This window comes from Anas platyrhynchos, chromosome 16, assembly GCF_047663525.1.
Source record: "Anas platyrhynchos isolate ZD024472 breed Pekin duck chromosome 16, IASCAAS_PekinDuck_T2T, whole genome shotgun sequence".
NCBI classification, from domain to species: Eukaryota; Metazoa; Chordata; class Aves; order Anseriformes; family Anatidae; genus Anas; species Anas platyrhynchos.
The window spans coordinates 15,055,861-15,078,865 of NC_092602.1; the positions used below are offsets into that span (position 1 = coordinate 15,055,861).

The 23,005-nt window shown below is 43.2% G+C and overlaps 1 protein-coding gene across 3 annotated transcripts in view; it reads right to left on the reverse strand.

Moving 5' to 3' along the window:
- Window positions 1-23,005, reverse strand: part of LOC101803831 (transmembrane protein 132B) — a 267,174-nt gene that overhangs the window by 160,294 nt on the left and 83,875 nt on the right. Inside the window, exon 1 of one of the 3 annotated variants that reach the window (XM_013098081.5) lies at window positions 2,558-2,703. The exons of the other annotated variants lie outside the window; for them this stretch is intronic. The gene's annotated coding sequence lies outside the window, so the exon portion shown is untranslated. Of the gene's footprint in view, window positions 1-2,557; window positions 2,704-23,005 lie in introns of those variants that run through there. 3 annotated transcript variants of the gene reach the window in all.

Sequence of the window (23,005 nt, forward strand, 5' to 3'; positions counted from 1 at the left end):
CAAAGTAAGTCAGAGGTTTCCTCCTGCAAAGACAAAGATACTTATAGGTTTCCTTTTATTACAAGTCTCCCTGTCAGAAATCAGCACGGCAAAAATGTTTGTAGGCTGAACAGAGTTCAGTCCTCCTAGGAGACAAACAATCTTTGTAAAGGGATCATTTTTCTACCTCTACAAGTTAAAAAAAAAAAAAAAAAAAAAAAAAAGCCCCGGAGGTCAGTGTTGCGAAGCACGGACGAAAGCATGACAGACACCAGCAGAGTCAGATCATGCTTCACCATTTTATTGCCCGAATAGCCCAACTTTTATAGTGAATTTTACAGGGGTGGACAGTGTTTCACACAAGATTATTGGTCAAAAGCACCCAGACAAACCGTTAAGAAAATAACACTACCTGCAAGAAAAGAACACCCCCTTTTGATTAGAAGTTAGGAAAACAACCCCCTTTGTGCTTAACGGTCACATAGGCCTAGTCCTTGAGGCCAGCTGCTGATAACAATATTTTCTGAGTTCCTTAATTGGGTGATGTGGGAGTCATTGCCATGGGAGCTTCTCACAGTTACTCTGGCAGCTTGGTTTGCTCAGCTACAGCAGGCCCTGAGATTTCTAAGGCCTACCCCTGGTTGCTTATGTCCACGTCCTGTATGCCAATTCCCAACAGGTCACAGTTTCTGGAAGCACCAAACAACAATAAAGTACAAACTTTCCATCCCTCTCCCTGCAAAACTAGATAATGAGCTCCATAGCATTGTCTCAGCCAGCACTGGATGGGATTTTACAGCATTTAAAATAATCCATCACTGCAGCTAAATTTCCTATAAGGAAGAAGTATATTAAATATAATTCAAACCACTATAATTAATTACCAGGGATCAGAGGATAAGACTTAAAAAGTAAGAACACTACAGAGAGAAGATTTTTGAAACATACACTTCTAACTTCTACTGAAACCAGTCCCAACACTTGGCACATCAGACAATCGCTGGACAGCAAGAAGGCTGTCCAGCCCTCAGGGCATCTCCCATACATTTTTCTACACTTGCTCCATATTCTGCATTAAAAAACAACAAAGGAAGGGTTGTTATTAGGAACTCCACTGGGACTGTGGCAAGGAACCAAAGACCTAAGCACAAGGGACAGAGTTAAAGGGAAAAGGGGAGAAAAAAAAACAAAGCACTGTGAAAATCCTCCCAGAATTGGAAAGGCCACAAGAACTTTGCCTGAACTAGCAGTTGTTGTTTATATTGAATTATTTTATGGGATTTTATGTTGTTTAATCGAAGAAAGAAAATGGATTCTATAAAATATGCAGAGCTAACTGGGGCTGCAGAGTACATTGCTGAATATTGCTAGTAATGCCATTTCCCCTTTACTGTCAAAAAATAAAAATATCGTTCTTTATACCCCTGTCACATGGAACAGTGGTCGTCTTACACTTGCTAATCCATCATCTCAGTGCGCACCTTTACCTTGAGTGCTATGTGCTAGGATGGTGAATAAGCAAAGCTCAGGAAATAATCTCCCTTTCCACAAGATAGAATTCAATTTCCAGTATAGCTCAGACTAGTACTTGAAAAGGTGGTACCATAAATTACAGTAAAAAAGCATTTTTCTGCTGCAAGTGAAAATTTTAGTGAACATTATGATTATGTGGTTTGTACTCCAGGCACCAATGACCACCAAGTAGGCTAATAATGTGTGAATTCTGATGAGAACCAGCCCTCCAGCTGCGATAAGCCATTAAATACTTTTCTTTCTTTTTTTTTTTTTTCTTTCTTTACCAGAAGTTTTTTTCCAGCTGCAGACAACAACTTTACAAGATTCTTCTGGAGATTAAGCACTTCCCAGTGAAATGAGCCCTCTCTTGGGGTCAGGCAAGCCCAAGGTAGCCCTTTGGGCACTGTCCTCACAGGCTTTTTTATCTTTGAAAGCCCCAGTTTGTTTTCTTCAGGTGGGGCTTCTCAGAAGCTTTTGGAAGGCCCTCTTCAGATAGACTGAGCTTTTGCCATCAACCCTGTGGAATCCTTTGGACCTCAGCAGATCTGGCAAGGGTTCTGCAAGCCCCAAGTTACATCTCCTCCCCAAGCACAGCTGAGAAAGGCTGCGTAGCAGAGGTTGGCTGCATCCATACCCTGCTGCAAGGGAAGCCAGAGAACGACCTGCAACTAGATGGTGCTGAAGTGTGAGCTTGCTGGATTTGCCTGCAATACTTCTAACCATAAGGGTGAGGAGATGGCTGTCCCTTTCTAGGCACCCTGAAGCTCTAAGCCCCAGCTTTTGCTCTGCAGACCTGGCCAAAACACCTTTCTGGGAGCTGGTGTCTGGCAGACAAACTGGCAGCCCCAGTGTTCGGGATGGGCAAGAAGGTCTGGAGCTTCCACCTCTCAAAAACCTGCTGCTCACAGTGCTGCTGTGGCTCAGAAAGCCTACACAGCCTTGCAGAACTGTCAGGAAAATTTACCAGCCACAGCACAAAAATTGCTTGCCATTTACCAAAGTGATTGATGGTAATGCAAGAAACTAATGGCATTTTACTTGATTGTCAAAAGAAATTACTCACCCTGGCCCAGCAGGATTGGGGAAGGATTCTTTAATCCTTGCAGCGATTTTTAAATTAAACTCTAGTGCTCAAAGGGCTGAAGACCAGTCAGACAGCAGCTTGCTTGAGGATGGATTCAAACGTGATATAGCACAAGGGCAGATTGGTCCGGCAAAGCAATAAAACAGAGCAGAAGGCAGCTGCATGCTGTGCTTCTGACTTTTTTTTTTTAAAGGGACAGATTTCATGGCACCAAATCCATTCTCAGATCTTTGATCTCTAACAAAGACCTAGGTCCTGGCTGTGCATGTTAAACAAAGATAGGGAAATAACAGGGCAAACGGGCTGTAAGAATCTGAAGACAACTGATATAAGAGGTGCGGGAAGGGGATCCCGGTCGCTTGGTCCCTGCATGCAGGGAGTATTAAGCAGTCATTCACTTCCTAAACCAATACAGTTGATAGGATTGTTCCCTTTGTGGACTTCCCTTTCCTTCCTAATGGTACTAAACCACTTAACCCCTTCCTTCATCCTCCAGCATTTCTCCTTTAGCTGTTTGTCACCATGACCGTGCTGCTTGGGTTTTGCCTGCAGTACTGCCATTCCCCATGCATGGAGGACATCCTCCAACATGGTTCAGCCACAACATCCTTCTTAACATGAGCTACTTCACTAGTTTGGGAGCAGGTGACATTCACTCACCAGTGGACAGGTGACAGGGTTTTTTCAGCCCTTCAGCAGGGTGTGATTCTTACAAGTGGTAGGACAGCAGGCTCCAACACCTAGCACTGCCCCCAGGAATTTTGGTAAGACAAACAGCAAGAGACATTGCACAGCACTTCTGAGGACAGGAACAAGCCACTCTCATACAGGTTTGTTTTTGGTTAACCTGTTTTCTTGACCAGAATTTAAGCTTCAAGCTCCTATACATCCTCAGAAACCAGATGAGAAACCAGCTCTGCAAAAGGTGAACAAAACGAATGAGAAGAAACAACTCAAGTTTCATGAAGGCAACACATGCCTAGGTGCTAGCTAATAAGTCTCTTAAACTTTCAGCATTTCAAAGAATGTGCTTTGTTTGCAGTAACACTCTAAAAACATGCTTTGACACTGGGGAAGCTGAGGGGCACTGAATCAACTACCAGTAAAAAGGGCTATGATGCTTTTTAAGGTATTTTCTGGTTTTCAGTGAAAAATGCTCGGTGAGATGCTTTGTCCCTATCCTCCTTTTTCAATCCTGACTAATCCCTAACCCTGTTAGCCATGAATTTGTGATTAATGAGACTTGTTTAGAGGATGTGAATACTGAAATTGTTCTGATATATGGTCTCCAACCACAGAAACATGAGCTAATTCAGCAAGGGTATCTTCTGTGCTTCGGGGGGATTCCAAACCTTCAATAAAGGAAATCAGCTGTTAAGTCATTTTAACAAGGGGCAGCATGCTGTGCTCCCCGCTCCAAGGTGCCAAGCAATGGTATCGCAGCTTGGCATCTGGGGACAAAATCATCTTCGTGCATTAAGGATGCTTACCATCTGCTCAGAAATCTGAGGCCAGTCAAATAATGGCTGTGACTGAAAGGAGGATGGTGCAAGTGTGGTTTTCCACCGGGGTTCTTAACTGTGAGAACTGTGCACACACCCGCCTCTGACTTAGCACAGCAAAAGACCAACAACCTAGGGCTAAACTAATTATGACTAGTTATGCTTGAGCAGGAAAACAGCGGCCGTTCCTCTCCTGCTTCAAAGGGAGAAGTAAAACAAGTTCCATCACGGCTCTTCTTCCCTACGCTTGGAAGGTAAGAACTGTCCCTCAGGAGCACTCCTCTCCCAGGGTCACCAGATGAGCAGGCTTCCTTCTCCGATGAGGACATTGCCAGGACATTTCTCCACTCCAGGCTCAATGGCAGAAATAGAAAAAGCTGTGATGCCCAGCCTTCCTGATGACAGTTAGAAAATGCACTTCCCAGACCATGAAAAATCTGATAAAACACTGAAAACCAAAAAGGCAGTATTTTTCATAAAATTATCCATTATGTGCCCACCAGTATTTGGAAATAATGTGAGTTTGTGGGGTTTTGTTTATTTATTTATTTATTTATTTGTTTATTGAGGGGGAGTGCCTAATAGTGTTCAGTATGGTTTATAAAATACACCAAGATGCAATAAATGTTCCTTGTTCTTTTATGGCATTCACTCGCAGGCATATTTCAGGAGGCTAATCCTGGGGACCAGGACATTAATTTCAGGAGACAATCCCTTTTTCCCCTTCACAGCTCTTCAGAGAAAATGACCTGGTCTGATCTTAATGTATCTTGAAGAAGGCAGAAAGATTAATTACGCTCCTCCCTATCTTATCTTTGTGGCACATCTGAGCAGCTTGTACAGTCATAAAACCTTTATTTCCAGGGACCTTTTGATTGTACTGCTGAGATATTCAAACACTCATTAAACCTAGGGGAAAGCCCTGTTCGCTGAGACTTGATATGGAAAGGTGTTGAAGGAGGGAGGGCTAAAGTTACCTTATACTAAAGTTGAAGAGCCAGCCAGAGATATATTCCTAAGTGACAATCTCCCCCCCCAGAATCACCTATCCATGAAGCACCCCCGGCACAGGAGATGCTGTTGGGACCTGCAGGGCTGAGCAGTGCAGCCTGCTCCAACAGCTGGCTCACTCTGCTTGTTCATAGGATGGAAAAGGGAAAGCAAAGAAACCTGCCTTCTATTTTTGTAGGCACAATTTTGCATCTACAAACCACAACTGTTTTCCAGTCACAACACTGATGTCAAGTTAGAGCTCAGCTTTCAAACCAGTCTCCTGCAAAGGTGGTGTTTGTCAATGCCTGCATGATTGTGGCTGTAATTATTTCCTCCAGTTCTTACTGCCACTATATCTGACCTTATCGGAGAGTCAAGTGCCGAGGCATTAAAGTAACAATATCTTCTGAGCCAGTAATTGCTGATCCAAAACCATATTCTCAATTACTTACATCAATAGCTTGTGGATACTGAAAGAGAAGCCAGTATTTTACTTTGGCTGTGCTTCCTTTCTAATCTGATAGTTAGGATATAAATTATCTGTTTTGTTGATGAAAAGCTCAAATTACAAAGCCACCATTCACAAAATCACTGAATGTATGGATGAGTTCCTTTGATTTTAAATGGTGTTGAGAAAGGCATTCTCTTCTTTCCCGGTATTGCTGTCTTCCTGACTCAAATCTTCGCTGTCACACTATCATCCTCAATTAACTTCAGGCACAACTATTTTCAGGTATAACACCCTGCCTGCCAGCATAGCAGTAGGCTTCAGAAAGAGGGCCTTCAAACCACAGCCAAAAGCTCATCTATCAGAAATACCAGTATTACCCTTCTGTCTCACTTTTTGGGGATGTGCAAGCTCAGCAGTACCAGTACAATTGAGGCTGTACTTACTCCTGGGAAGGCTTGGGCTGATTGTCACATGGGGAAACCCTTTTCTTTACAGAACATTCCTGCAGTCAACATCCCTTTACACTTCTGTGTGAAATTATGTAATGGCATGCATGTGGTACTACAAAGAGTAAATATCATGATATTAAGGGAAGTCAGGGTTCAATTTCCTTGCATGCAGCAGGTGAGATATATGCATCGAGAAAGGCGAGATCTGGAGAATGTAATAAGCAATCGCAGGTGAATATAAAATATAAATGCAAAATGCATTGCTTCATATTTATTACATCTTTTACATCTAAATCAGGTGGATTTCATTCCAAAGACTGAGACTAATCTGAAGTAATTTAGTGGGAGGCTGGTAGTTGAAACACATAATCACATTTCTAGAACAATGTAATTACATTGAGTTTAATGTGATTTCCTGCCACTGGTTTAAAAGTGCAGCCACCTCCACTTTCTCAATTTACGCTGAACATGATGTAAGATTGCTTTTATACGGTTAAAATACTGCATAAGGAAAAAGTATGCCAAGACTCCTTGAATTCTCCAAGACCATCATGCAAAGGTCTCAGTCATGGAGTACCAGTACTTTAAAAACAAACATTCCTATCTAAACACTTTACTAATCTTAAATTTCTAAGATGCTGCTGTCTCAGCAGATGACCAGTGATTTTAGAATGCATTTTCTTTAAATATCTCAAGGAACAATTTTGCTGATCTTAAGAACTTGTGCCCAAGTCAGCTCTGCACTACGGTGTGAAGAAATCTGAAGTGAGATTTCCCCTTAGCACAAGAGTTTTCAAGTTTTCATATGTTGCACATGCTTCAGAGTGCTATATTAAAACATTCTTATAAAGAAAAGTATAATAAATGGACAGGACATTCTTATTAAGAATTATTAGAAATAATAATGGAAAAAAGTCATTGCAATCTGAATGCACACCATAAGTTTGAATCTTAAAATGAACAGAAGGACAAAGGCTTGGAATTTTGAAAAGTTACAAATAAAATAACATGGAAATTGATATTCACTTAACTCCTAAAAATCATTTAAAACCTCATCCTGAGAGAGAAAGCGTTCAATTCAATGCATCAGGAGACCCTGCACTGTCAGCCAAACCATACTTCATGAACAGAAAAACTACTATTAGAAAAAACACCATTAAGTTCATAGCTGATCAAATGAAAGCCTGCAAGCATACCCAGTACAAAATAATTCAAATAATCTCTTTGCAGAATAATTTCAAATAGCAACCAATGTTGTAAAAATCTAAGCGTATTTATAATCAATTTGCAAACAAAAAGAAAAATGATTAAATTAATCAAAAATGCTATTTACTGCTGGCAGTTCATTTAGCTTCCTGCAGAATGTTTCAACATTTATATTCCTTCATTGGAATAAATAAGTATTGAAATACAATGGATAATGAAGCAGATGCTAAAGGACAACAAAAGTGCATAGGATTTTTTTTTCCACAGACCTATATAAGCTTGAATTAAATAAAAGTTTAAAAGCAAGCTTTAAAGCTGAGGACTTTTATGAAAAGTAAACGAACAATAGATTTAAAGCAGTGCAATTATTGGTAAATCACAATGCTCTGGAAATGGCCCTGGAGCACCCCAAACTCATCATACAGTGGAGAAGAGGTGAAGGAGGATGAGAAGAACCCCTTCCATGCAGCCAGCTCCACAGCCCTCACTCCAGTAAACCACCTGAATTTTAGCCACAAAGCCAGCTGCAGTTAGGCTTTAAGCCAAATCCTGAGATTCTTCCTTTCATGGAAGTTCTCATTGGCATGAACATAGCCTCTGGATACAGAGACCTGCACCAAAGAAAAGAGAGGGCAGTGCCTTCAAGCTGCATTTCCTGAGCAAAGAGATGCGCCACGAAGGGCTAGGCTGAAGCAGCTGCAACAAATATGAATGTTTCAGTTCCACATGCCCAACATCACTACACCTCCGGCCTTCTTCCTGAGCTGGAAAAGCTTCCCAAAGGCCTCGGCGGCCTGTTCAGGTTTCAAGTCCTTAGCAGGGTGTCTTTGAAGACTGAATACATTTGCAGAAATTAATTTTGGACTGCTGCTTCTTAAAAAGAATCAATTTCTACAGGCAGATTAGCAGCAGCACCTGCTGAAAGTTATAGTCTTAACCAAACCCAAAAGGTAGTACGCAGATTTTCCCTTTTGTTTACTGAATAGCCTACTTTCTTCAAGGTGACTTGAGACACAAGGTAGCTTAAACAACAAGAGATTTTCTGGATGCCAGAAGGCCCTGTTCTCATCCCTGACTGTCTTCTCAGCTCAAGAAGAGAATTCTGCAAAGGGTAACTGGAAATACAACCAGGGAGTCAGGACCTGTTGCAGGAAGAATGGCCGAAAACATGACAGACACTAGTATGGTCAGATCATGCTCTTCCATTTATTACCCGAATAGCCTGACTCTTACAGCAAACTTAACAGGGGTGGATAGTGCCTCACACAAGGTCAAAAGCACTCAGACAAACAACTTCACGAAAACAACCCCACCTGCAAGAAAACAACCCCCTTGTGATTAGCAGTGACGTAGATCCCATCTTTGAAGCCAGCTGCTGGCAACAATGTTTTTCTAAATTCCTCAGTTGGGTGATGTGGGAACACTTTCATGGGAACTTCTCACAGTTGTCCTGGTAGCTTGGTTTGCTCAGCTGCAGCAAGCCAAAAATCCCTCAGCAAGGACCCTTATTAGGTTAAAACACTCATTTGTAAACCATAGTCAAGCAGACACAAACACTGTGATTTAAGCTTGGACAAAACAATGGTTAGAAATGAGAAAACAATTGGCAGTGGCAGGTTTATCTTATCACTGAATTAGCTGGGAGGGCCACATGACTCTTCAGGGCTTTCATTACACAGCAAAGTAACTGTGAAAATCTCTGCTCACCCCTCACCACTACAACAGTTACATATTCAGATTTCTTTCTGAAATAAGTGCAAATTTGCTTTGATTGACTGACATTGCATCACTTAATACATTCAGAGCATGTCAAGGGAATACCTGACTGAATTCACAGTGTGGTACTGACTGAGTTTCCAAAAGGAACAGTTGTCAGGACTTAAAAGGATAACTTTCAAGCCCACATTTAACTGGTGGCAGAGGTATTTCAGTAACAAAGAGCCTCTCCAACTACAAGCAGGCCTTTCTGGGACAGAGAGGTGGACTCAAAGTCTTTCTTTTCCTGCTACCATCAGCTTGTGTCTTGGCAGCACAATACTTTTTCCTCTGAAGTCCTACCTTTGAGACAGGAAGCTGGGGAGGTGGCAAATGCTTTACTAGAGATTCAAACAATCTGTGGAAGACTCAAACAAGCTTGGAGAACAAGCTGTGGAAGAGGAGCTGGAGATCAAATGAGGGGCAAAACACCTCCCTTTGTCCCTTTTCCCCACCAAGAATCCCCCAAACACAAACTGCCCCACCATAGATCTCAAGGGTGAGCAGAGGTCACAGGAGGGCATGACCAGAAGCCAGCGTCTACCCTAGCCAAAAATGGGTAAAGACGCCAAGGAAAATCAGCACAAGAAGAAACTCAGCTCAAGTTTGAGCCCTTGGCCAGTGTTGCAGCCTCAGGACTGTGCTGTCTGCCATACAGTGGGTAGCTCCCTGCTCATCTTAATCACTGCCTACAAATTAAAAAAAATATCTATGTCATTCTCCTCTGCTCATGTTCCCATCTCTGAAATTTTCTTAATCCCTTAGGAAGGTCTTCAAGATGTAGTTTTCAAATAAACCTGCACATTTCCAAGTATCTTTCCTTCTCTGCAGAAATCTGTAAGACCATGAAATGATTTATCTTCAGCATTCATGATGGATCTCCAGCTGCCCCCACCATGTGTTAATTAGACAAAGAAAGGAAAAAAGCAGGGTTCTTTATTACTTAAAACCTACCACTTCCAATTAAATATTTAAAATTGTCCCGATTGTTAGAGAAACAGCTTCTGCAAAGAGACTGCAAATGTTGCAATTGTTTTGCAATACGGTCACCAGCAGCTGGAGGCTCTGAGCTGCCCATTTCAATCAGAAATTTTCAATTTCAAATGCATTTGTCAGTTTGTTTGTGGTGAGAAGTGCTTCTCAACACATGAACTTTCAGAATACTGCAATGAGTGAAATACAGGTGGGCTTTTTTTAAAGCCTGGGTCAAAACACAATTTCCCAGGTTTCTGTAAACACTCATTCTAAAAAATAAATAAGTAGGCAAATAAAAAAAAGTGCTGTGCCATACCTTCTGCACTGCTATTAGGAAGTGGAGAGGCTCCTGCTAACCAGACAAAGCCTTCAGTCAGTCCCACAAAATATTCACAAGACAAGTCAAAAGAACAGTGGGAGGAATTGGCTTTCAGGTGCAATCACTGTATTTTTCTTTTCTTTAAATGTAATAGTATGCAACAGCTCCTTGCTGAACAGACAATACTATTAACTCTTTTTTCACTCCAGCACTTCAACCTGTTACAGTTTCTCTACATGTTAAAATCCATCATGTAATATGGACCAAATCTTGAGGTCCTCGATCAAACCTTCCCTTAAATAAGTTCTTAATAGGATTTTTGCATGATGCTTTCATGTTTTCCACAATGCCAATCAAAAGCCAAAAATACGGCATAGAAGCCCTGCAGGGAATTAATGCAAAGTATCTGCATTTGTACAAGGAATCAATTGCTGAAAGAAAGAGAAAGGACATTTTAAATAAACCTGGAGGATACATTAGCAGGAGCACTTCTGAGCAACTTGCCATTTAGAGCACACATCAGACAAATTCATCTTGAGAGTCACTTCAATTGGAATGGTCTGTAATCAAAATTAATCACAATTAATTTGGCCGGAGGTTTTTGCCACAGAGAGGCAGGCTCCCACAGCCAGAGCCACAGGCAGCGGATGGCAGGAATCACACCCACAGCGTCCACCTCTGCTGATAGTGCCAATTCTTCTGCTATGCTGGTGCCACTGTAAAACACTGCAACAGGATCCAGGCCAAATTTGCTTATCAGCTCTGAACCATGAGGCCAGCCAGCAATATGTGCTGAATGGTGCTCTTTTTGAGGATGCCATCTTTCTATTTATATTACCTAATTCTTCTTCTCCAACTCCCTGTAGCAAACTAACAGTTGAAATCATACAGTATAAGCTAATAGGGTTATATAAGTGTCCATTTGCTGCACATATGCTCTCCCCCCTGAGGCAAGCAATCACCACGACTGTCTGTAGCAAGAGAGGTACACCATCCCTTTCTGATGTCTAAGCACACCCAAGTGTTGGAGGTGCTCTGGAGAGCATCTTTACCCTTGATGGAGGAGGATATGTGGGCTGAGCAAGGAGCCAGGCAGCAGAAAGCCACCACGGAAGAAGCAAACCCAGACAAGATGTCCCCAGGTCGGGCATCTCCTGCCTGTTGCCTGCCTGGTAAAACAGCGCTACACTAAAACAAGCCTGAGGATGCCAGCTCAGCACCTCTCAAGCTATTGCAGAACAGACGCAACCCTCAAGCTTTTCACCCAGGCTGAACTCCTCATGCCAACTGCATAAGAACTTCTCTGCCTCTTGATGCTTCTCAGTCTCTACAAGCAAGATTTGCTCTCCCAGCTAATTCTCCTTCTCTCTCCTGTTCTGGTTTTCCCAGCATCATTTACAACTCCATTTTTGCAACACAAAGGCAAAATAATTTACATAAACAACTAAGCTGTTTCAGAGTAAATTGTGTATAGACACAGATACTTCCTTTGCTACAAATACATTTGCCTGGGACTATTTAGAGTCAAAAGAATGAATACTAATCCTTGCAATCTATTAATTCCTGTACCCTTCGCCCCGAGGTATGTGAAAATGGCATAGGCCATGCAACATGATGGACTTTTGGCACCAAATCCCTTGCTTTCTAGAGGCATCAAGGGTTTAAAACCCCAGAAAACATATCTAGGAAATCTAAACCCATGCCACATGAAGTTTAAAGTATGCATTTTACTTATACATACTCTTTTGTTGTTGTTGGCTTTTGTTGTTGTTGTTGCTTGCTACATTCTACCATTCCCATTCTGCTCTCGAATTCAGAAGGACCCATTTCTAGATACAGTTTGAACGTTTCTCCAGCATGGTAAAAAAGTATAATCCCTCAGAGGTGGGGGCTTTGCTCTCTTACACATCCACCTGCTGTATATACATATCTCTTCTTTCACACCTTGTAAGATTGCTGCTGCTCCCTCCTTGGCAGTTTGAAGGGCACAGATGCTCTGAGCTCTCGAAGGGACTCACATGGACAGCAATGCCACTTCCCAAACTGGCTGCTCCCTTCAGCTTTCTGGCCAAATCCATTAACCAGGCCTGATCCGGGGAGTCCGCATGTGCATGTACTGTGAAATCCCCTTACAGAGCACTGTTTTCCACCAAAACAAACCGTCCTTTGCCAAGCTCCCCCATGGCAAGCCAGCTACAAAAAACAGACAGTGCGAGCTAACGGGGCCCAGCACAAGTCCATTTGCTGCACATATGCTATGTGCACCCTTGGGAGCAGAGCCCCACTTGACCATTTGACTGAAGGGAAGGGGCAGCTTCCCGTGATTCCCATGCTGCACACATGAGAAAAATTCCTTTCAAATGCCTTTGCGCTGCAGTGTTGCACTTCTCTCCATCCTACTCGCTGGCAAGCTCAGCAGCCTTCACCAAGAATTTCTTTTCCATTTGCTTCCTCCCAGCAGTCACATCAAACGGGCGCATATTACCCAGCCTGGAAACAGCTGCTTTTATCCTCCAGGTGAAGAACTGAAGTTGTTAGTCTGCATACATTTCTGAATGGTCCTCAGTAAGAAAATTCACTGTTCCTATTCCAGGGAATAAGGTGATCACTTGCTTTTTTAAATTCCTGTTTTTTTTTGTTTTTCTAAGCCAATAAAAGGTGTTGTTACAAGTGATAGGCAGTTTCCAGACCTAAACTGACATCCCAGTTCCAAGCTGCACATTGGCTACTCCTGCACTCTTTGTAGTGGCTTCAAACACCATCTGTGGCCCCATTTCACTAGATGATTTACCGTGGATGACAACGGCTCTGGCACAGTCCACAGCCAGCTCCAGCAGCGAACAGAAACTCCATTGGATTCGGGGTATACCACTGTACTTCTCTTCATTTTCCCACTGCAAACAAAGCCAGTTTACCTGACTCTAATTATTCTTGTGCAGCAGAATGCCAGCTCCAACACTGTTACATCATACTAATGCTGATATATGCGAGACCTTTTAAAAGGTCTGCGGAAGACAGATTTCATTTTGTTGCGATAAATTTAGACACCGCGTAAGATGAGGAAATCCAATAAACTATCATTCATTTCTTCTTCATTTGAATACAATTTGCCAATCTATAGCACTAGTTTTACTGGCATGCCAAAATCTGCAAATTCACTTCCTCTAGGTGTTCAGTCATATGAGGCCAAAATTGATTCACGCTGTCCCTCTTCTTCTACACTGAATACATGTTCTGGGAGGGGATTCTTCTCACGCTATAGTATTACCAAAATTCACTCCAAAACACTTAAAATTTTTGGATCTAAGTTTGCGTAATTCCCAGGATACATGAAATTCAGTAACAGCAACTGGAAATGTTGGATTCTTTCTGCACTTACTGCCTCTTGCCAGCAGACAGTCTTCAATGAACTCAGTGGAAATGATGCGAGCCTGTGTCAGGTTCCAGCATCGCAGGAAAAGAATGAGCCATCATAGGAAATGAGTAATGTGTCACTTTTTCCATCTTTTCTTGGATGATAAAACAGAAGCACAAGGAAAGCAAGCAAATCACTCAAGGCCACACCAAGAATAGCACCAAAATCCCCAGCCTTAGGACATGCTACATACTTATAGTAACAAAAATATATCTGTCATTGCGTGTCACACAAGCTCATTCAGAATAAAAATTTATCACTTGCTTCGGACTCCAGCCAGGTGACAGCAAATATATCACAGAGCTGTCAACAATCTGCTAATCTTGGCTATGAAATGTAGGACTATAAGAAGCTTAAAAATACACTGGTCCTTCAGAAACCATAAATTTCACTGGCTCTTTCTCATATACCACTGAGCCATAGGTCTACTCCAGCTATTTCACTCCCATCTCCTGCAGTTAAGCAGCTTCATTTACATACCTATTTAGGGAATGACAAGCAGATATAGGCGATAGCAGAAATCACCCATACATATACAGAGACCCTCTCTGGCTTCTCAGCTGAGGAAGTGGCAAATTTAACTGCAAAGTCTGTACAGAAAGCCAAGGACACACACCACTGGATTTTCAGAGTATCGTGGTTTAATCCGATCAGCAGCTAAACACCACACAGCCGTTCACTCACCCTCCCCCCTCCCTCTCTGGGATGGGGGAGAGAAACAGGAAAGTGAAGCTTGTGAGTTGAGATAAAAAGAGTTTATTAAGACAGGAAAATAATAATAACATTAATAATGGTAATAGTACTACTACTACTAATGTGTACGAAACAAGTGATGCACAATGCAGTCGCTCACCACCTGCTGCCTGATGCCCAGCCTAACCCCGAGCAGTCCGGCCTCCCCAACCCGGCTAGCCACCTCTTTATATTGTTCAGCATGACGTCAGATGCTATGGAGTACCCCCTTTGGCCAGTTTGGGTCAGCTGTTCTGAGTTGTCCCCTCCCAGCTCCTGCTGCACCCTCAGCCTGCCCACTGGCAGGACAGAGTGAGAAGCTGAAAAGTCCTTGGCTTGGTGTAAGCACTGCTCTGCAACAATTAAAACATCAGCATGTTATCAACACTCTTCTCATCCTAATCTGGAACATAGCACCCTACCAGCTGCTAGGAGGAAAATTAACTCTGTCCTAACTGAAACCAGGACATAGAGCTGCCACAAACACAGCTGGAATGACAGCTGGAGAAACATCTATGCCTGTCAGGAAACCTGGCCTCTTGTGCTCTCTTGAGAAGAGAAGAAAGCAAAGAGAAGTGAAATATGACATTTCTTCCTCCATCTAAAACCAAACCATGCATCTAGGCTTGCACTTTTTCAGATCAAGTGCAAAGGGATGGCAGATCCATGAGTGCAAATTCAAGCAATGACTTAGGTTTCTCATGGCATGAATGAAAAAATAAACTAGGGTGGGAACAGGATCTTTGATTATAAGCACAGTAGGAGTTTCAAAGGATATTTCCTTACAAGTAAGTGTTCGTTCATAACATCTCACTTTGGGTACGTTTTGAGAAGACTTTCAAGTTGTAACACTTCATGGTCAGCAAGCTCACTGAGAACGATATGAGCTTGCTTAGCTTAAAAACTACTCCTGCAGCTACATGACATGGCCCTGCTACAGAAGTCAGCTTTAACTCATCATTTCTTATACAAATTCAGTCCTTTAAATTAATTTCTCTTATCCCAAATGGCTTGGTGTACCTGCCATTCTTCATTTCCTACTCCAGCCACAAACTTCAATTTTCTCTCCACAGCACTTAAACAGTGCGTAATTACAACTAATTATTGATCACCAAGGGATTACTAGTTGACAAATCCAATTTTCACACTGTTACCAAGCATGACTGCAGACTGGAGAGGATAAAGGGTACCTGCACTGCCTCAGAAACCTGCAGGTCTATAAGTGGGGTGGGACCAGCATTGGTACCATGACCATTTAGCAAATCAGATGGCAGTAGCACCTGAAGGCCAATGTGTTTAGGGGCCTACTACGTAAGGCACTATAAATCTATAGGAAGTGACAGTCCTCACCCCAAAGAGTTTTACAAGCCTAAAAAAATCCAAGCCTGTTACATCTGTAAATGTATTCAATTTGGCTGTGTTCGTAGCACTTCCGCATTCCATTTCTGCAAATATTCTCCCAAGCAAGCTAGCTGGCAGAGATGTTCAGAGAAACAGCCCGCTTCAGGGAAAAACACCACTCATTTTTCCTCAAAGCCAATTTTAAATTTGCATGCTTTAGTGCACATGCTGATCTCCCCAACTGGGATCGATCCAGGACAGCAGGGCACTGTGCAATGCCCGTGCCCCTGAGGGCAGTTCGAGCCTAGCCTGTGCATAGCCAGCTGCAGTGGCCGGCACCCCTGAATGAAGCAAAACGTAACATTTTTGGTAGCAAGTCATGTGATTTTTTTTTCCCAGTTGTATTTCAATAGAGTTATTCACATAATTGAAGTAGACACAAATCCCAGTGTGAACATATCAATGCTCTTGTAGCCCAGTGGTAGCCCTTCCAGCATGACTTACAACAAAAGACAGAAAAAGTCCATTCCCATGGTATGCACAAATCGGTTTATGATTAGCGCTCATCCAGCACCATTATTTTCTGACAGAAAATGTGTTTTTAACAGAATTTACATTTATGTGAAGAACGTTTTTCTTGCAAATGCTTAACTTTTCTTTTGGGAAAAAACACATTTTTGTTTCATGTCTGTTTAACATTAAGATACATTTCTCTCTCCATTCAGTTCCAAAAGAAGCAGTGCACAATTTAGAAACTGCAGCACTAAATCTCCCTGGCTCCTAAAGTATAAAACTGAGAATAAACCTTACATACAGACAGATTGCAAGTGCCTTACAAAGGACTTATTAAAAAAGACTCAACTCCATTCTGCTTCTTGCCTAAAAGTGAAGTATGATTTTATTAAATGAAACCCTTAATATGTTTGCTAAGACACTGCCAGACTGAACACCAACTACATTTCCATTGTTTTTCAAAACCAAAAAACCAAAAAGAAAGCTGCCCTGCAGAGAGACAAGCTCGCTTACAGCTCCTTAGCCTACAGACCAGCAGAGCAGGTCACGTTATTGAGTGCATTCACAATGTCCAGCACAGTGCATACATGAAAACACAGAGCTTTCAGAATTCAGTTAAGGAAGTGGAGGGGGGGAGGGGGGGAACACATGTTACGTATATTTCTGTTTTGGGTACGGAGGGTCCCTCTGACAGGGCTGCATACTTAAGCAGACAGCCAGGACACGCAGACACCTCAGGCAGGTAAATATGATCGGGGGCTGCAGGGGGCTTCCGGGCTGCCAGGTCTCCAGCCTCTTGCGGAGGTCTTGCTCCACAGTGCAAATGAGCTGCCCAGCTTTCCTCCAGAGTGGCATTTTTGAGACAACATGTTGGCTGTGTTCAGAGGATCCCTGACAGCGAAGTGCCCTCAAAACGGGCACCCGCCAGCCCCAGGCCTCGTCCTGGCCCACCCGGGACCTCCCCAACCTCCCGGGTTTCTGCTCCGGGAACAAGGCCCGGCACAAGACGGCGCTGCCCTCTCCTGGCCTGTGTGCGGATCCAGGGCTGCGCAGTCCTCCCAGATGCTCTGCAGGGCAGGGGCCGGGGGAAATGGAGGGACCCAGGGGGGCTGGGAAAAGCCAGGGTCGCTGTGGGACAGACAGGGTGGAGACAGAGCCCCCGGGAAGATTAAACAGGCATCAAAATCCTGGGAGCAGCGTAGGATTGAGTGCACAGAAGGGCATCTTCCTGCCTACGTGTTGGGTATTTTGGCCATTACAAACTCTTCCGCCCAAGTGAGAGGGCGAAAGGAAAGGGCAGGAACACCCCTCAGCCCCATGACCTTCATTCAAAATAGCAGTTTGGGGGTAGAAGCATTCCTGCTTCTGGGAAGCATCTCATATTTGAGGTGGATCACTGGAACACGAGCAATAAAAATAGTAATTTGTAAAATGAAATCAATGAAAGACATTTCTTGTAAAAACACTGCGAGATGTTACATAAATAGGCTGAGCATTCAAACTACCATCATCAACAACAGCACGGGGGACACAGCAGTTTAGCAAAGGAAGTGAAAAATAGCTGAAGTGATTTAAGAGGCAGGCAGAACCTACACTGGCAAGCTGTAATTACTGTAGTTGAAACCCAGCCAGGTTCCATGTTGACTGCCTCTGGGCTTTTGAAATGAAACCCAGAATTTTTAAATGACCAAATAATTGGGACCTGGGTTTCATGTCACCACTGAGATGCTGCCATCTCCACAGCCACAACAGGACAGTAGTCCAGCACTGGCATGGAGAAGAACCGGCCACAAACAACAGCATCTTCAGTACTTTCAATTTCAAGAGTCTCTGACCAAATATTGACCTGAACCAGTTCTGCTTTGCATGACCACTTTTCTTCCCAAGTGGTACAGCTGCAGGTTTCTTTCAACCATTCTTCAATTTCAGCAACCTGTAAGCATCTAATGTCTAGTCAAAGGACATCATTCATCCATTTTACGGTTCCCAGAATGCAAAGATATCTACCCAATTTCCTAAGACACATTAATATTACAGTATGGCATTCTCAGCCCAAATCATGCAGGCTGAACAAAGTTCTCCTGACGTTTTATGACAAGGTGATTAATAATACCAAGAAGAAGAATGAAATGATACCAGATTATAAACTACTGTAAATCTTTCACTCATCCCAGGAATAATGAATGTAGATTTCTTAGGAGAGCAGTACAGATTTAAACAGAATCATTTTAGTTTTCTTGTCAATCAAGATGCTATTTATATAATAGTAGAAACAGACAATGAACTCAATCTTAAAATGAAGGTGTAGCATATTGTATGCAAGGGTTACTGGCACTTCTTTAACATTTTTTCATTAAAAATGGGAATAGAAAAAATATCCTAGGCTAGAAATTTCAAAGTCACTGAAGAAAATGTTCCACCCTAACCATCATTTCTGATCGCTGACCTTACCCTCTCCAAACAAGAACCACAGCAACAAGCAGTTTAGCATTCAAGTCAACCAAACTTAAACAGTCTGTCAGTCTTGGCCTGAGCTGACATGACCTAGTTTTTTGTTGTTGTTGTTGTTTGTTTGTTTGTTTGTTTTTTGTTTGTTTTGTTTTGTTTTTCCAAATACTTGGGTAGAAAAGTTTAAGAGTATGGTCAAAACCATAATGGTCCACACATCCACTGGACTGAAATGCCCCCAGACTTCCTTGGGACGGGTTATGGAGTCACGCAAAAAGCAAATGCAAACTCAACTTGTTCTGGAGATGCAGTGAGTAACTCCGCCCTGGGACGTGTTCTGCTTCTGGATGCACAGGGGACCCTATGCTCTCTGACCCCTTGGCAGGCTGTCCTAGACGTTACCTCAATGCAACATTAAATAAATAATAATACTGAATTTGAGCTCATGCAACTCATACAGGCCAAATGTTCCAATGAAAAATGAATAATGCATCCAGAAGAGATTCATTTAGGGGAAAAAAAAATAATGTCAGTTTGAAATAAAGCCCTGGTTGCCTTGGTGAAGAGAGTTTAATTGCTGTAATCACTCCATCTCACATAAGGTCGCTGTTTAAGGGAGTCCACAGTACCACCATTCAGTCTGTGTCTGCTCCATAGCAAATAAAGGACTACTGGTCCCAAGAGCATCAGTCAAATACTTCTGAAAAGATTTAAACTATTTTTAAAGGGTTATTAGCTTTGGCAAATGAGTCAAAAGTCATCTTAGCTGAAGAGCATAGGTACTTATGCCACATTATGGACATAACAGCAAGAAATGCCATAATTAAGACAGTACTACTAGTATAACTGTGTGTCACTAAAATCAGTGCACAAAACATGAACAATCCCTATCCACCCATGTCCTGTCCACCCACCCTATGACTACTACTGCCCCTAGCAAATTTTCCAGCAACTACCAGAAATATGAAGCCAGAACACTGGGTGCGCACGTGCCTTGCACACAACCAAATTCAAACAGTTTCACTGGCACAAATCCTAAGAAACTCTACGGAAGTCAATTAAATCAACACCCTTTTCTGTGTAAAAGCAAGAAGATTCTGGCCAGACAAATTAAATTAGAGATGGGACAGAGCCAAACTCTCAGATGCAAAGCAACCCAAAACTCACAATGCGCTTAGATCCTGGTCCAGATTCTCACAGTCTGCTACTACTTCTCCCTCACCCTCTGCCACCTCCCAGGATAGGACAAACTTTTCAGAATGTCCCCAAGCGTCACTCAGTGCATTTTATCACCATCTTCCATCAGGGATCTGTATGAAAGTGCTCATATGTGTGCTTTCTGTGGCTGCTTGGCACATTGCTTGCCCAGACCCTCATTAACTTGAGCAGATGCTTAGAAAGCCCATAAACAAGGCACCATCTATCCCTCACTTTTGCTTCTCTTCCTTTCCCATTTGCTGCCTTCTAGGACCACTGCAATTAGAGATGGGGATTCAGTGAAAATGTATTTGACAACTCCTTCATTGATCCCACAAAAGCTTTGGCCACACAGTGAGAAAAAAAGCAACCAAGAAAGTTCACTTGCCAGGAAAATTAAGGAAAAAAAAAAAAAAAAGTGGGGGGTGGGGGAGCAGTTGGGAGAGAAAGATGTATTTCGGTCCCAATGAGCAGCTTAAACCAAAGCATGGCGGGAGCAGGAGGAGACCTGCTGGAGCCTAGCCTGATGGCTCAGAGTGCTGGGGATGACAAATCTGCCCCACAAATGTACTTGCTTGAACGCAGCCTCCTGACAGTACTTTCCTCGTTCAGATACCCCTTGAAATACCACTGCTCTTGACAAATTCCTCCTCTGCAGGGAATATCCACAGCAAGTGCACAGGTGTCCTAAGGAGAATACGTTTTAGAGACACTTTCCTCTTGTGTGTTTGTATATAACTCTCAAAACAGGATAAAGCACTGCTCAGTGCAGGGCACTGATGCCCAGCACTGCTCAGAGAGGGAGCTTTTAAGTGGTGGATTTAAAGCCAGGAGAGATGGGAGATAAACCCAGTGGGCAGGAGCATCCCTGGGTGTGGGGAAGCTCCAGAAGCTCCAGGAAAGCCCCTACTACTGTCCCCACAGAAAGCAACCCTCTTTCTGGGGCTTCTCCAACTCTGTTGGTGCAAGGCATCACCTTCCTTGCTCTGCCCCACTCCCCAGCCTCCACTGCCCATGCGGAGTTGGAAGGCTTGGGGCTGAATGCTGTTTTAAGTGTCAACAGAGCGGGCTGCGCCTTGGGGTGGCAGACTCATTTGTCACTGTTTTCTCCTCCTGCAGCTCTTTCGACTCACCTGGGATCCAATAACTTTGTTAATATGATTTCCTTCAGACACTGGTCTAGTGCAGCATCAAAGGCACACGTGGCAGCTCTCAGAAGCACAGCTCCCTGCTCTGCCTTTTCCAAAACCTGATTTTCTTATGAGCTCTTTAACACCATAAACTGCAAGGGGAATAGGGGGTGGGAAGCACTCAAAACAAGAAGAAACAATAATTTTCTTACACCATTACATCTCCTGCTCTTCCTGAAAGTCTTCTCTCCACAAGGCCGCCAGCTAACTATCGCACTGGCCTTCCTTGTGGGAAGACACAAGGGTGAAAGCAACTCCATTGCATCAGCAGGAACATGAGGAAACTGAGACCAATGTGCTCACTCAAAGAAATACTTCATCAGCTTCGTGTGACAGTACTGCTGTTTTGCTTTTTTTGCCAGGATAAACTGACAGCAATGCACAGCCCAAAACATTTATCTCAGGAAGAAGGCAAATTTCAAAGTACACACATTTTTATACTTTTTTTTTCTTTTCATTTTAATACTATTCATTACACATAAGTAACTGCAGCAACGACTGAACCACTGTTGTGTCTGACTTGTTTAAACAAGACCGTGATTTACTGCACTGCCAGCTAGTGAAGAGCCGTACAAGACGCTGATCAATGCCGTCATTGTCAGGCAACACAAAGCAGAGCGTATTGTCCAAAACAAAGACCTTCCCCCCCCCCCCCCCTCCCCCCCGTGCTCCCTGCCAGGGGCTTGCTAAGTAGGACACACAGCTTGCAAAAAGCCATGGTGTGTCCCTGAGCTTGAAATGATCACTCAAAGACAGGAACCGGTCCCAAACTGTGTTCCCAACCCGAGTACTAGGTGAAAAAAACAAAACATATATATATATATATCTTGCAGCCATTACAGCCCTGAGCAAAAGGAAGATTTGGAGGAGGGCAGCAGCAATACCCTGTGCAGATGTGAGGGGCCAAACCATCAGTAGCCCCTTCAACATATCTCCTTGCCCATGTGGAATCACCACCCAGAGGACCTTGATGGAGCTGAGCAGATGCCACAAACCAAAGGCATCCTTGAGCATCTCAGTCTCCCCTGGGATCCACATGCCTCCCCCGGGCACACTCTGTCTCACAGGCATTTTAATTGTGCTCGCACCCCACTCTCAACACGACCGTGCCGCATCTGCTGCCAGTGCTCTGCATGTTCGCACTCAGCTCAAAACAAAGCACTGAGTCGAGCAGGAGCTGCCTGGAGTTAATTAGCAGGAGCTGTCATGTCAAAGCTTTTACAGACTGGGATCGGCCTAGGGAAAAGCATGTAAAACCAAAAACATTTAAAAATTTTAAGTCTCTTTCCATTACCATCAACAAGGCTGAGTTCATGTCAAGTCACATGCTGTATTGGCACCTTCCAAATCCACACGAAATACTTTTCACATCATCCCTGTTTGCCACGTACTGCAGCGCCTGCTAATGCCCTGGCAGATAAAGGCTTGTCAGGGCTCTTCTTACAAACCTTATGCACTGCCACCAGTTACACCAGCCTGCTTACCTACTTGTAGTTCAATACTTCACAGACAAGATGCCTCACACACCAAATGACTTCAAAATCAGTGCAAATAACTCTTTTTTTTTTTTTTTTCTTTTTTCTCCACTGTACGGCTCTGAGTATGAGATACAGCAAATTCATTTACATAGCACTGCTCCATCCCTTAGTGCTCCTAAATGCAGATGGGCTGATGAATAAGATACCTGTGCTGCTGGCAGGACTCCAGTAGAGAAAGTGGGGTCTCGAGGAAAATCAAACACCTTTTCCTATGCAAAGCAGGGCATTGCTTCACTCCAGCTCTACTCAGTGTCCGTCCACCCCCTGCCATAAATGTGAAACATTCCAAACCATCAAAATTGAAAATAACTAACCAAGTCAAACTATTCATCTTTTTCAGTGAAATAACACCCTGGTGAAATACAGAGGGTAAATATTTCAGAACTTGATCTAATTCTGCATT